This window comes from Stegastes partitus, unplaced genomic scaffold (assembly GCF_000690725.1).
Source record: "Stegastes partitus isolate 25-593 unplaced genomic scaffold, Stegastes_partitus-1.0.2 Scaffold845, whole genome shotgun sequence".
NCBI lineage: Eukaryota > Metazoa > Chordata > Actinopteri > Pomacentridae > Stegastes > Stegastes partitus.
This window is the reverse complement of record NW_007578576.1, coordinates 176,560-188,926: the sequence shown is the minus strand read 5'-3', so window position 1 is coordinate 188,926 and position 12,367 is coordinate 176,560. Positions and strand designations below refer to the sequence as shown.

The 12,367-nt window shown below is 43.5% G+C and overlaps 1 protein-coding gene across 1 annotated transcript in view; it reads left to right on the top strand.

Moving 5' to 3' along the window:
- The first annotated feature begins 5,397 nt into the window (after positions 1-5,397).
- The window catches only part of foxp2 (forkhead box P2), a 94,483-nt gene continuing 87,513 nt past the window's right edge, over positions 5,398-12,367 (top strand). The window contains exons 1-2 of the mRNA XM_008292928.1: positions 5,398-5,466; positions 6,148-6,213. The gene's annotated coding sequence lies outside the window, so the exon portion shown is untranslated. The remainder of the gene's footprint in view (positions 5,467-6,147; positions 6,214-12,367) is intronic.

Genomic DNA, 12,367 nt, shown 5'->3' with positions numbered 1-12,367 from the left:
ATCAGCCTGTCACTCGTAAACAGTCAAACCTCATGTGAGGCTGCACTGAGGCTAGCAGTGGTAGCTAACTCGACCGCCGTTTAAAAGGCGTTCTGTTGAGGCATCTCTTGCATCTTTTAGATTACAAAGCATGCATGATTAATGTCAACATCATTTGATTATTAGTGGTGTGATAGAGCTGCTGCACATTTGACAGTACAAATAGTGAAAAAAAAAGATAATTTATAACTTGATTAACCCATTAAGACCTATAACCGTGTGTGGAGGTTGCATCATGTATTAATTAGTCTATGTTGCACAATTGGCAACCAAATTTAGACTTATAAAAAATATTGATTTGTGTTTATTGAATGCATGTTTTTGATAATCAGGCTTCAGCCAGAGAATGATTTGTATTGATGAGCCGCATCCTAGTCAGAAACAACAACAAAAAAACCAAGCGGTTACTACCTTCACTGCGCATCACGTCTCCAAGGACCTTTCCTCTTTACCCAGAGAGACGCAAGATAAAGAGGGGAAAAAAAAATGTTTATTTCGAACATGTTGTGAGTGGAAAAAAACAAGGGGGTGGGGGTGGTGGGGGGGTCATGACAGTAACAGTTTTTGACAGGCACATTAGGCTGCAGAAAGAGCATCCAGCTCGGGGCTGAGGGCATATGGTGCTGCCTTCTGCTGGCGTAGCTCTCGACCAAGTTACAACACTCGCGCAGGGTCACGACTGTCTCAGGTTTGTTCCTTCTGTCTCACTCGTCTAAATAAAAACAGGAGGGGGAAAAAAAAATGGAAGTGGGGGGTTGGGTGGTGGTGGTGGCAGAGGACGTAGGGGTAAGCCGCGGTGTTGTACTGTAGCTGTGTCTTTCAGTAAAGGACAAAAGGAATGTTCCCAGTCAAGCCCTTTGAGTCAGGACATGGTTTGGTCAAAATGTTGAGGGGAGACATTTGACATTTCCAGAAATGCATCACTTTCAAATTGGGGTTGTTTCACGGCCACCCGCTCTCCACCGCAGTTTTTATTTCTGGCATGCAAAATATAAATTTGCATACAACATAATAGCAGTTGTCAAGTTAAAAGCGAGTACAGTGTGGTGATTTTTATCTTCTTTCGTCATCTGAACACCCAGCTCGCGCCCTCGGACGGCAATCCCTAATCCCACTCTAAACAATGGCCATGTTTTCACCACACCGGCTCTGCTGGGTTTTCTCTTTTTGTAATGTGGAGAGGATGGACTTGGATAATGTGTAGGATGACGCATGGCTTTGGTCTGAAGGCAGCAGATCGGTGGGAGGGTAATTACAGGCTACCGTGCGGCTCTCTGGATTTTCCCTGGATCACAGCTATAGGCCGTGAAGCTCAGCCTCCAACGCAACTCTGAGAATGAAATAAAGTGGCCACAACATATGGACCCAGCAAAACAATGGTTTATTTTTATGATAGTTGATGAGTGGTTTTTAATTTAGATTGTCACTTCTGGCGAGCAGCAGGGCAGATGGTGCAGACTTGAGTGCCCATCAGAGCCTAAATACCTCCAGGCAGCTGTTGGTCATAAACTTTTTTTTTTTTTCCCCCCCCTTGCATTTTTTTTTTTTTTTTTTTGCTCTGCATTTTCTCTCTTTAACACGGCTTGGGTCAAGAGGAGTCAAACCTGTTACAACACCTGTTTCTGCATATGCAAATCTGTTGTTTTGTCATTTCATTAGGCAAGGCAAAAAGACAAAGGTCCCTTGTGGTTGCAAATGCGACTGGCACTGGGCCCACTTGGCATGCCACGCAGCAGAAAGACGCTTGAGGCGAAGTGAGGGGAGGGACGAGAAGTTGGGTTTCCGTAGCAAAAAGCGACTCAACCATCGGGCGCCTTCACATCACGGCTCAATTTGGCCGAGTTCCTAAAAATCAGAGTCAAAGTTGTATTGGAGTGGAGGAGAGGGGGGGCGACTCCCTCTCCCATTATCTCCCCTGTAAAGAGGATCTGGAAGCGAGTGACGAAGGACATGCACGGAAGCCAAAAAAACTGGCACACGCGTGTCTGGCACGCGCCACACGCCTTCCTCCACACCCCCTCGGTGTCCTCCTCCCTCCCTCCCCCCCCACCCCCCCTCCTCTTCCTCCTCCCATCCTCATCCCTTCATCATCTGGCGCTCTCCCGCGGTGCTCGCCTCTTAACCACATGTGCCAGTGCCGGGCCTGCTCTTGCTCCGGGGCTAATTGTTCACTGGTAAACTGCATGCTTGTTGGTGGGGGTCTCCCCTTCATCCAGACTCAGGGCTACAAAGCAGGGTGGTGGCGGCGATGATGGTGGTGGGTGGCGGGGAAGAGGAGAGGAGAGGGGGGGGAGACAGATCATGATCTCTCCATGCAGTTTATTTTTCCCGTATAAGTCTGAAGATTGCCGGTTGTAATCCGGCCTGTGTGCTGAATGCAACAAATACACCATGAAATTAAAGGTTATTGCAGGAGCGTAATGCAAAAGCTCTGTTTGAGATTACTAAAGCTGTTTGCAGACCTGGCGAGAATGAGAAGGGAGGCGGAATATGTTTTTCTTTCTTGTGTCTGACAGCCCAAGAATCTCCCTCTCCGTCAGCGGATTGATCCGTCATTTTTAACAGATGCTTTATAATTCTCTTCGATTCCCTGACATCGCAGTTGCATAAAAAGCCTTAAAGACGTTGCATTTAGACTGACTTTGAGGATGTTTACTTACAATTTGAATTCCAGGTGGAGTTTTTTCCTCCTCTCTGGTCGTCCAATTTAACTAATCTGTGGCTGAATCACATCTAATCCATTGTAACTTGGTCTAATCTAACACCACTGAAGGTTTTTTTCACGAGTTCCTTCCTCATCCTGGACTTAAGCGTTAGATGGAGGGATGGAAAGACCTAGGACTAGTCCCTGTGCTGAGTTAATCTCATCTGATAACTGAGGCCTTCCTCCTCCTCTTCCTCCTCCTCCTCCTGTTTTTTTTTTTTTCTTTTCTTCCCTTTTTTTTGTCCTCCTCCTCCTCCTCCCTTCTCTGCCATGGCTTGGTGGGCTTGATTTGTAGTTCTGCTCCTCTCTCACCACACAGAAGGCATTAAAGCCAGGCCCCACAAGCCCCCTCTGATATGGGAGAGTTCATTAGAGATGTGCCTTTGATGGGCAGCCTTTTCATGTGACTACCGGTTTTTCAAATACCTTGATGTAGAAGCTTAAGAAGGCATTGTGCAGTAAGCCCTCCTTTTGATGCGACTTATTTAGATCTGCATAGTAAATCAGGGGGGAGTAAATAACCAGCCAGCAGATGGAAGCAAGTAGATAAGGCGCCAGCGAACAATCGCATTTGTATTTTGTTATGATGTTGACAGCAGCTAAAATTCACTAATCTAGAGCCACTGATCTGCATTTCAAAGAAATCTCATTTAGCAGCGGGGAGGATAAAGTTCCTCTCATTGTGTCTATTTTATTGCATTCTTCGCTAATTTATCTGCCCACAGATTTAACGTGCAGGGCTTGGTGGTAGGAGCCGGCGTCCGTGCGTTGCATAGGGGGTCTTAAATACTGTGAAAGCGGTTACGTCTAGACTGTGAGCTGAGGGTAATTACACGTCTGACCATGAATAGAATGAGTTTGAAGACTCATCTTTCTTCGGGCAGGCCTGAATTGCTCGACTAACACTGATAAGGAGCATTTGGTCCCCACAGAAATATTGCCAGTGACTTTCCATAACGCCCCCCCCCCCCCCCCCCCCCCCCCCCCCCCCCCACCCCCTCACCCCCCTTTTCTAACACCAAGGATGGTATTTACTTTTAAGATAAAGTTATTGTGTACAGTAATCTGACTTGTTAGCATAATGTCCTCTTTCATCGCAGGACCCTCCTTTTTCTGCACTGTGGAGGTATTTGTGGTCCGGGTCTTAAATAGTTTATCTTGACTTAGTGAGCGAGCGCTTTATGTAAATATCAGCCTATAGCATTATTAGGCCTTCATGAATACTTGAATGCATTTGCCATATTTATAAGTTGATAGAATTTACCAATGGTTTTATATTTGGCATAAAGACATGTGTGGTATGTGTAAATCCCCACGAATTGGAGGTCATACAGACTAATAGCATTCCAAATGCTTTTCCAGTGAATAAAATATGACATCTGCACAGCCCAGAGGTGTTGTGATGTTGAAGTCTACCCAGGAGCACATAATTTAAGAAAAGAGGCATTAACTTGAAATTATATCTAAATTATACTTAAAACTATTCTCTGAAATGTAGGAAGATTTAGTCATAACATGCAGAGAGGCTCTTTCTCAAAGACTTACTATCAAGATATACACAATAACATACTATTTTGTAATGTGATCAAATCAGTACCATGATTCTGAAACCCATTCAAGTCTGCTCTCCCAAAATCCAGTCCAGTGTTTGGTGCCCGCCCCCACTTCAAACCCTCTAACCCCATCCTGGGTAAATGTTGCACAGCAATCTGTGCAGCATTTCCCACAAACTCAAAACAGTGAAAAATTATAGCAGTTGGCATGTTTTGTTTTCAGCTGTGCTCTTTGAGCTGAGGGCTTTTTGTACAGTTCAGAGAGCACATTCCTTAGGATTCAGCAGTCGCTGGTTGCCTGTAGGGGTCATTGGAATTCTGGGAGAATAAAGGGGAGAAAAAAAAAACATCTCAGAGTGGAAGATCCAGGCCATTTTGTGCCCCTCGTGCCCCCGGTAGCAGAAATTGGCCTCCACCGTGCTCCTGGGGACTTTCTTTTTTTTTTTTTTAAGCTAATGCTCTAAATGTGATGCATGTGCAGTAAAAATGTCCAGAGCAATCAGCAGCTGCACTTGTGGTATTGTACACTCTTGCTGCGTGTGTGTGATTAACACAAAAAATCATCAATACTAATGGTCTCTAAATTATATGGATACCGGAGCATGTGTACTTAGATGCAGACAGCTGAATGGAGGTACATGAGCAATCAATCGTGTCAGGTTAACAGTGTGATTTACTTGGCGTTGAGAGCTTGAGCCTTGCAGGCACGGCACCTTTTAACTTTTAGAGAGACTGTGTGTGTGTGTGTGTGTGTGTGTGTGTGTGTGTGTGTGTGCATACATACTTAAGGGGAGGGTGGGTTGTGTGTTGGGTGTTGTGCTAATATTGTACTGTACATTGCCTGTTGGTGCATGCACACAAACACACACACATACATACACACACACATGTGCTCTCGGGCTTCCCAGCAAAATCCAGGTGCACTTTGTTGTTACAAAGTTTATTGCTTTCACCTACAAACCATACAGAAAATAGTTATGCAATACACCATCTAGCCCACACTTGTTTGATGAATGTGCCTAGGCAAAAAAAAAAAAAAAACGATCAGCGTGTCTTGAAGTAGATTTGGACTAATGTAGTACTTTTCTTGTCTCCTTTCTCAGAGAGCTGACATCGCTGGACTCCTTCCCCTCTTGTGACGGACAACAACAGCAAGTTCTTCCCCTTAGGGTGAGTATTTGAACACGGTCTCTTCATGTCCTTCTGTCAAAGAATCCTTAACCTTGTGAAAGATTAGAGCAGCATTAGCAACCAGCTTTAAAATTCACAGTGTGCTCCCTGCATTTTTCAAAGTAAAAGTCTTTCAGTGACACAAAAATAGCAGTTTATTAAATCATTGACTGTATCTCTGGGTGGTGGCGTTACAGTATTGTTAGGTCTACTTGTGTTTGGGCAGCTATAGCGGCTGGGGGGAGGTCAAGGGGGCCCCGTTCCTGCTCACATGTAACAAATCTTCATCTTGTCCACCTTGATAGAATTCCCCCTCCACTGGGCAACCTTTCAGTTGTGCCTGTTTGGTTTTCACACCCCAAGGATTTTCAATCTACTCTAACTTAGAAGTTATGATATGCACTATGGCTGACAAATGTGGGCAAGCTCGGATTTCAGTTTTTTTTTTTTTTTTTTATTCATTTTGTTGATGTCTTGATTGAGATTTGTAGCAGAAGTGAACGGGATAAAGTGAACAGGGGTTATATTAGCCTTAACCTAATCTGGCCGCACCTGGTATGTATTGCTCCAGACGGGCGATACAGACAGAGCGAAAGGCAAAGGGAGTTTTTTATTCAGTGTACCACTCATATTTTAGGTCACACATCTACTTTCTCTTTTTTTTTTTTTTTCCCTTTTCAGGATGAAATATGCACACTCTGCGCCCGTAGAAAAAAGCAGACGACACACACTGTAAAGTGCAAAGTGGTAAGTGAAAGCAGTTTTCATTGTCCTTGCATGCCTGGTGTTGTGTTTTTCTTCCCAGATTAATGTGTCCCATGTAAAGAGCCACATCAGTCATAACTGTTGATGGGATTTGGCTTCAGGGAGACACGGTCCTGAGTGCTGAAATGACAAAACAGCAGAGTGAGATATGAGAAAAATATACCTATCAGTACGTAATTTTGTCATGGACATTGATTATACGGTCTGGAAGGTATTATTGTGACCCTATTAATAAAGCAGAAGTGGTATAAAAATGGTTGCACATAAAAATTTGACACGAGAGAAAAACGGTTTCAAATTTAAAGCATTAAAAGCTGTGTTAGGGATTTAGGTTCTTACATAATTTATAGCCATTACAATTAATTAAATGCCATCATTTAAATAGTTGTTGGGATGTAGGAGATTCATGAGCATCTTTTTTTTTTTTATGCACAGTGTTGGTTTTTGCGAAATATTCAATAATTAGCTCTTAAAAACATGAGATTAAGAGCGAGTATCAAATATCGATTCATCGTATAAATTCAACCACTTGATCGATCCTGCAGAAAATGCACATGATCAAAAATAGCTCCTTTTCCCCAAGCTAATGATAATAAGATGGTGTTTGTCATCAGGTCAGTCCACATATGAGGGTCACGCAATATGAGTCACCAATTATTCCTCTCAGCATGACTAATGGTGGTCATTTTATTGACTAGATCTCTCATATACACTCATGCATCCACGCCACATGAGTGCACGCACATATAGACACACGTTTCCAAGCCCTTTTCTGGTTGTGATGGTGAGAAGAAACAGAGTAAACATGGTGAAACTGGTGTGTGAGTGTTTGAAATGAAGATTTGCTGCAGTTCCATGCACTGTTCAGTCATTACAAAAATAAAAATGTATTTTTAATTGATAAAAATAATGAGTGACTAATGTCTTCCTAGGTAGGATGGAAAAGTGACTTTGTTCAAAAAGGTGATTCTAGGTTTGAAGCCAGCAGCTGCAGTCTGTTTGCTTTAAATTCATATATTCTACCCCCAACCTAAAGGGGAGAATCTATTTATCTTAAGACACCATCACCGTTGAGGTAAAAATATGATTAAAGCATGTGGGCGGAAGCAGAGATGCTGAGCAGCTTGGATGTAGAACCAGGTCCACCTCCCCAACAGTCCACTTTCCAGAGTGAAGCAGAGCCCAGATTCCCTTTTTCCACCTAAAAGAGATTTAAATATTAGTTCTTAATTTGTCAAGTATTCAGTTAAATCTTCAAAGATGAACTCTTACTGCATATCTGCTGGCCCTAAAAAAGTCCTTCTAATCATTGCAAAAAAAAAAAAGTGTAATTGCCCCAACACTGCAAGCCGCACTTCCAGTGTAGACATATATAAAAAAAATCTACAGCAATTAAGCATATCTTTGGCTGCTTTAAAGAAGCTGCAGTTCGGACTGAACAGCCCTCTGCTCGCATTTCCAGTCTGAAATTGATTTCTTGTCATAGATCAGAGACCTCTTGTCATTCCATTTTCAATCCTCAAATGGTTTCTCTGAGCCTGCTAACTGTAGTCCCTGCGAGTGGGCAAACAGGGGGAACCTCCACGGGTCTTTACCCTGGGCACTCAGAGCAGTCGAGGGGGTAGAAGCAGAAATCAAAGGGACTTGGATCATTCCCCATTGGCAGCCTCCATTGTCTAGCTGATTTGGGATTGGTGGGGAAGGTGAAAACTGCAGGGTGGGGTGTGGGGGTGGATGGAGATCAGGCAAAGCAACCCTTTTTTTTTTTTCTTTTTTTTTTCCTAATCTTTATCCACCATTAACCCCAGTGCCCCAGTGTGTGGCTGAGATCAGGGCCATTGGTCAATCCCCCATTCACCGCCACCCAGAATATTTTAAAGTTAAGCCCCATCGCTTAACAAAAAAAGTCTTACTCATCAAAGGTTTACTTTCCCTTCTCTCCCTCTTCTTCCTTCTTTTTTGCTCTCAGTCCCAACGATCTGCTGCCGTTCTTCATGCACCCTTCTCTCTATGGTCCACTGTTTTGTCTTCACACTTTGGCAAATGGGGAGGGGGAGGGAGACGAGTTAAAGTTTTGGAAGTTGCCCAACTTTCTATATTTCGACATAATGAAGTTTGGTTAGGAGGCTGATAGTGTCGTGCTGTGAGCAAATCTGAGCAAAAGAAGAGGGACCAGTGACATCCTCTCCTTTGCTTATCTCCCTGATTGAGCTTTCCTGTTTTTAAATGTGCTCAAGAATTATTTCATTTGATATTTATACTTTTCTTTCTTTGGCGCTTGCAGGTGAGAATGTCCTATATAAAACCCAGTTTGGAAATAAAACCATAACAAGACTGAATTCAGTCCAGATCTCTGACCTAATATAAACATTTCCCCATATTTCAAGCTTTTTTTTTAAGCAGCTGTTTATCTTGCTCACATCTAATGTGAAAGAGAAATGATTGAGGCTCAGAAAAACAAGAGATGTGGATGGTGAAGAGTGAAGAAAAGAAATTGCATGGAGAGTGTTTGTCCGGAGTGCACAGTTGCCATGAGAATGAAGTGAGAGAGAGAAGGGCGGCTCAGAATGAGTATTGCCATCATTACTTAAGACGAAGATAAAGAAGCTCAATGAGTCTATTGATCCTCATGGCTGCCGATGGTATTTCTGTCTCTTTCTTTTTCACACTATCATTTATCCAGTTGTCTTTAAAGTTCAAAATCTTCGTGCTGTTCCGCAGAGGAATGCGTAATTTTTTTTGCAATACGGAAACAAAAGGTTAATTTGCCCTCAGCAAAGGTGGCCTCAGCATACTTTGGGGCCCCTTCAATAGTCCTATGTACGTGCGCCTCATATTAGAGATGACTGATACTCTGGAAATGAGTGATTGCAAATAGTGCATGCACTCGCTTAATTTGTAAAAAACGAGCGAGGATCTAGTGTTTCCCGTGTTATTCTTTCCCTGCAATTTAATTGGAGAAATCTTGGGTGCGGAAGCTGGGCTCCGTGGCATCTCTCCAAGAGCCTGAGATTATTGTGAAACCCAACCTGAGGCAGGCATGACATCAGAGAGGCCTGACATTAGTTTGAACTCCTTATTTCAGGTGGGAAGAATTATGAGTGGCTTCACTCGCAGGTGATCGTGTCCAGCGAGTCGGTCGCACACAGTCGCGCATTCTTCTCCCAAGGTCTAAATGCTGATTGTCTTGACAGATTGAACTCGTGTGTTATCACCAAACTGTCACGCAGCCTCATTTTTCCGCCTGCACGCATGGTCCAAAGTTTATGTTAGCCCTTCACAGTACAGTGTTTTATAGGGATATCGTCATCGTGACATAAACTAAATGTACAGTATTTTAACCTACTGATGAGCTCTGTTTATCTCAGCGTCTGCACACTGTGTTACAGTGTGCGGCTTTAGTTGCCAAGACGTTGACGCTGAATTATTCGTATTTCAGACATTTCTAAAACGCAAACATTGTGTCAATATTGTCACACGCTGCGTGGTATCTAGCAAACACACCTATGTTTTAGTACTATATCGACCTCAGAGGACATTGTGAGAAATGGATTTTAGCATCCTTTGGTAAAGTAACCCTCTGAACCTCAAGCAGTTTTTGGACATTTTTTGCTCCTGTCACACTTTTACTCACTCATTTTCTCATGACTTAGCTCATTTTGCTGTGGAATACAAAGTCCTGCACTTGTATGGAGACAGAGACGACTCAAAACTGTCTTATGTGCAATATGAACCAGTTATAATGCCGTAAATCATAACATAGAAAAAGCAAAAGTTTAATTTCTTGAATTATTTATTTTACAAAAACAAAAAAATAGAATCAACATGTACAACATTTTGCCAAGTGGCCACAGGTTTTACCGATGCTGGAACAATATGTGGCACTACAAACTTGTGCGACTATTTGCCAACTAATATTTTTGTTGTAGTATTTATGATCGTCTTCCGTCTCCTCCGTGTCAACACAGCCTGCAGTTCAGCCGAGAAGTGCCTACATTTTTGTTGTTTGTTGCAGCAGGGTTACAGTTAAAATTGTTTTTTTTTGTACAGAATCTGATGCAGCAAAAGTTGCAATTTTAGCACATCTTTAAACAAGACCTGTAGAATAAAGGGATCTTGATGAAGTATCACTTTATGTTTCCTGAAAGAACGGCACATCACAGAAAGCTGAGAACCTGGCAGTTCTGTTTTTACAATTCATGGCATCAGTTTGGTTATATGTATTTATAGAACAACAACAACATACCTTTCAAACGTGCCAGCAGGTTTTCAGTGGGTTAACTAATTAGAATTAGAGAAGACTTGCATGAACTATATTGTTTGTTCTGTTCCATGTTCTGCAAATAATGAGAATTTGTTAATTGCAAACTGCAACAGCAATCAAATCGCTTCACAACAGTTTATATTTCTCTACACACTAACTTTTAATTACATAAGTGTGTCAAAATTACACCACTTAAACTGTTGCTGTAATAAAAATGACACACTTTTATTGGCTTTGAATTAACATTGCTAAGATTCCTCTGCGAGATAAGGCCTTCTTCCGCTGAAGCACACTTTTTTTTTTTTGGTCTCTCTCTCGCTCTCTCTTGAAGTAAAAGTTTCAAATCAAACCACACGGTCACAGCCACTGAAAAAGCTTTTACTCCAGAGGCAACAAGCCAAGTCCTTTGTTCATAATGATCATTTGATCGCGGCTTGAAAAGGGATACAGGCGGCAGCAAAATCCTACAAGAGCTTGGAATCTGACTTCCTCACCACAAACCGCAAGCCTAGACAGTGCAGCCGTTACTACCTGGTTGGAGGCGAAATGGGCAGAAAGTATTCATGTGTGTGGAGAAGCGCGCACACACACACTCGCACAGCATGCTCGATTTGGGTCATGGAGCTGACAGACAGTGGAATGTGAATGTGTGTATGTTGACAAACTCCACTGCACTCTGAATGGGGTTTGTGATTACACCTCATCATGCGTGTTGCATCGGTCCTGTCCCCGGCCCCCCGATCCTTCTCCCCTCTCCCTCTCTCTCCCTCTCTCTCGCTGCCCTTCTCTTCCCTCTCACTCCCTCTCTCTCCCCATTTCTTCCTCTCTCACCGCAGTGCCTCTTGGGCAATCATGTGGTCACACTACCTGACTCCTTGCTGCTCAAGAGTGCAGTTGACAAAAACAGCCCGAGGCCCGTCATGTGGAAAAGATTCAGTCGGCACACAGCATACATCCAACCTCCCCCCCCCACCTCTCGCCAACACACTCCTTACCCTTACAACTCCTCACTTTCTCCCACTAAGTAACCGAAGCACCGGGGTGTTTCCTTCCTCTGCTCACCTGTGAAGGAAAATGGCACGGCTCTGCTCCTGTCTGGGCGTGCGAGAGCAGTGGATATTTTTGTGTTTTGCAACTTTGTGGCCACGGTGCGTGGATGCAGCTTTAAACAGCCGTGCACAAATGGTGTGCGCTCTTCACCCTCCCACACTCTGAGAGGCGCAGGCAGTTTCTCTTTGTCAGTTGAGTTGCACTCCTCGTGTCATGTAACATAAAGCTGGCGGTCAGTGAGCGCTCTCAGCTGTCAGTCAGCCTGGTGGTCCTGGCCTGTCGAGCTGCTCACCTGTGTTTATTGGACAAGACCTGCTCCACGCTACCCAGGGAGAACATCTTGTCTCCCTTCCTTTTTCTTTTTCTCTCCCCCCCCTCTCTCATGCTTTCTCTTTCACTTTGTTTTTGTCTCTTTCTATCATTCCCCGCGTCTGTCTTTCGTGCTCTTTTCTCCCAGTCTCTCAACACAATATCACTTTTTATTTAGCTTCTCTCTTTCATTTTTTAAATCTACCACTACCTTTCCCTCCCTCCCCCCCTGCTCTTCTCCCTGCTGTCCTATACAGTTTATTTTCTCTGGCTTTCTTCCCTGCTTCTCTTTTTCTACTATTCTTTTGTTTCCCTTCTCCTACCTTTCCAGCTGTCCGTTTTTATTTTGTATTATTTTGGGACCTCTTTGTCTGTCCTTCGGTTTAAAGCTGCGCTGTCTGTTTGGCGCCGGTGTTCATCTTTTCTCTGCACCTGGCTGAGCACACGCACGAGCTCGCATGCACCGCCGCTACACCGCTGATTGAAACTTGTGTCTCAAAGTTGCTAATGTTC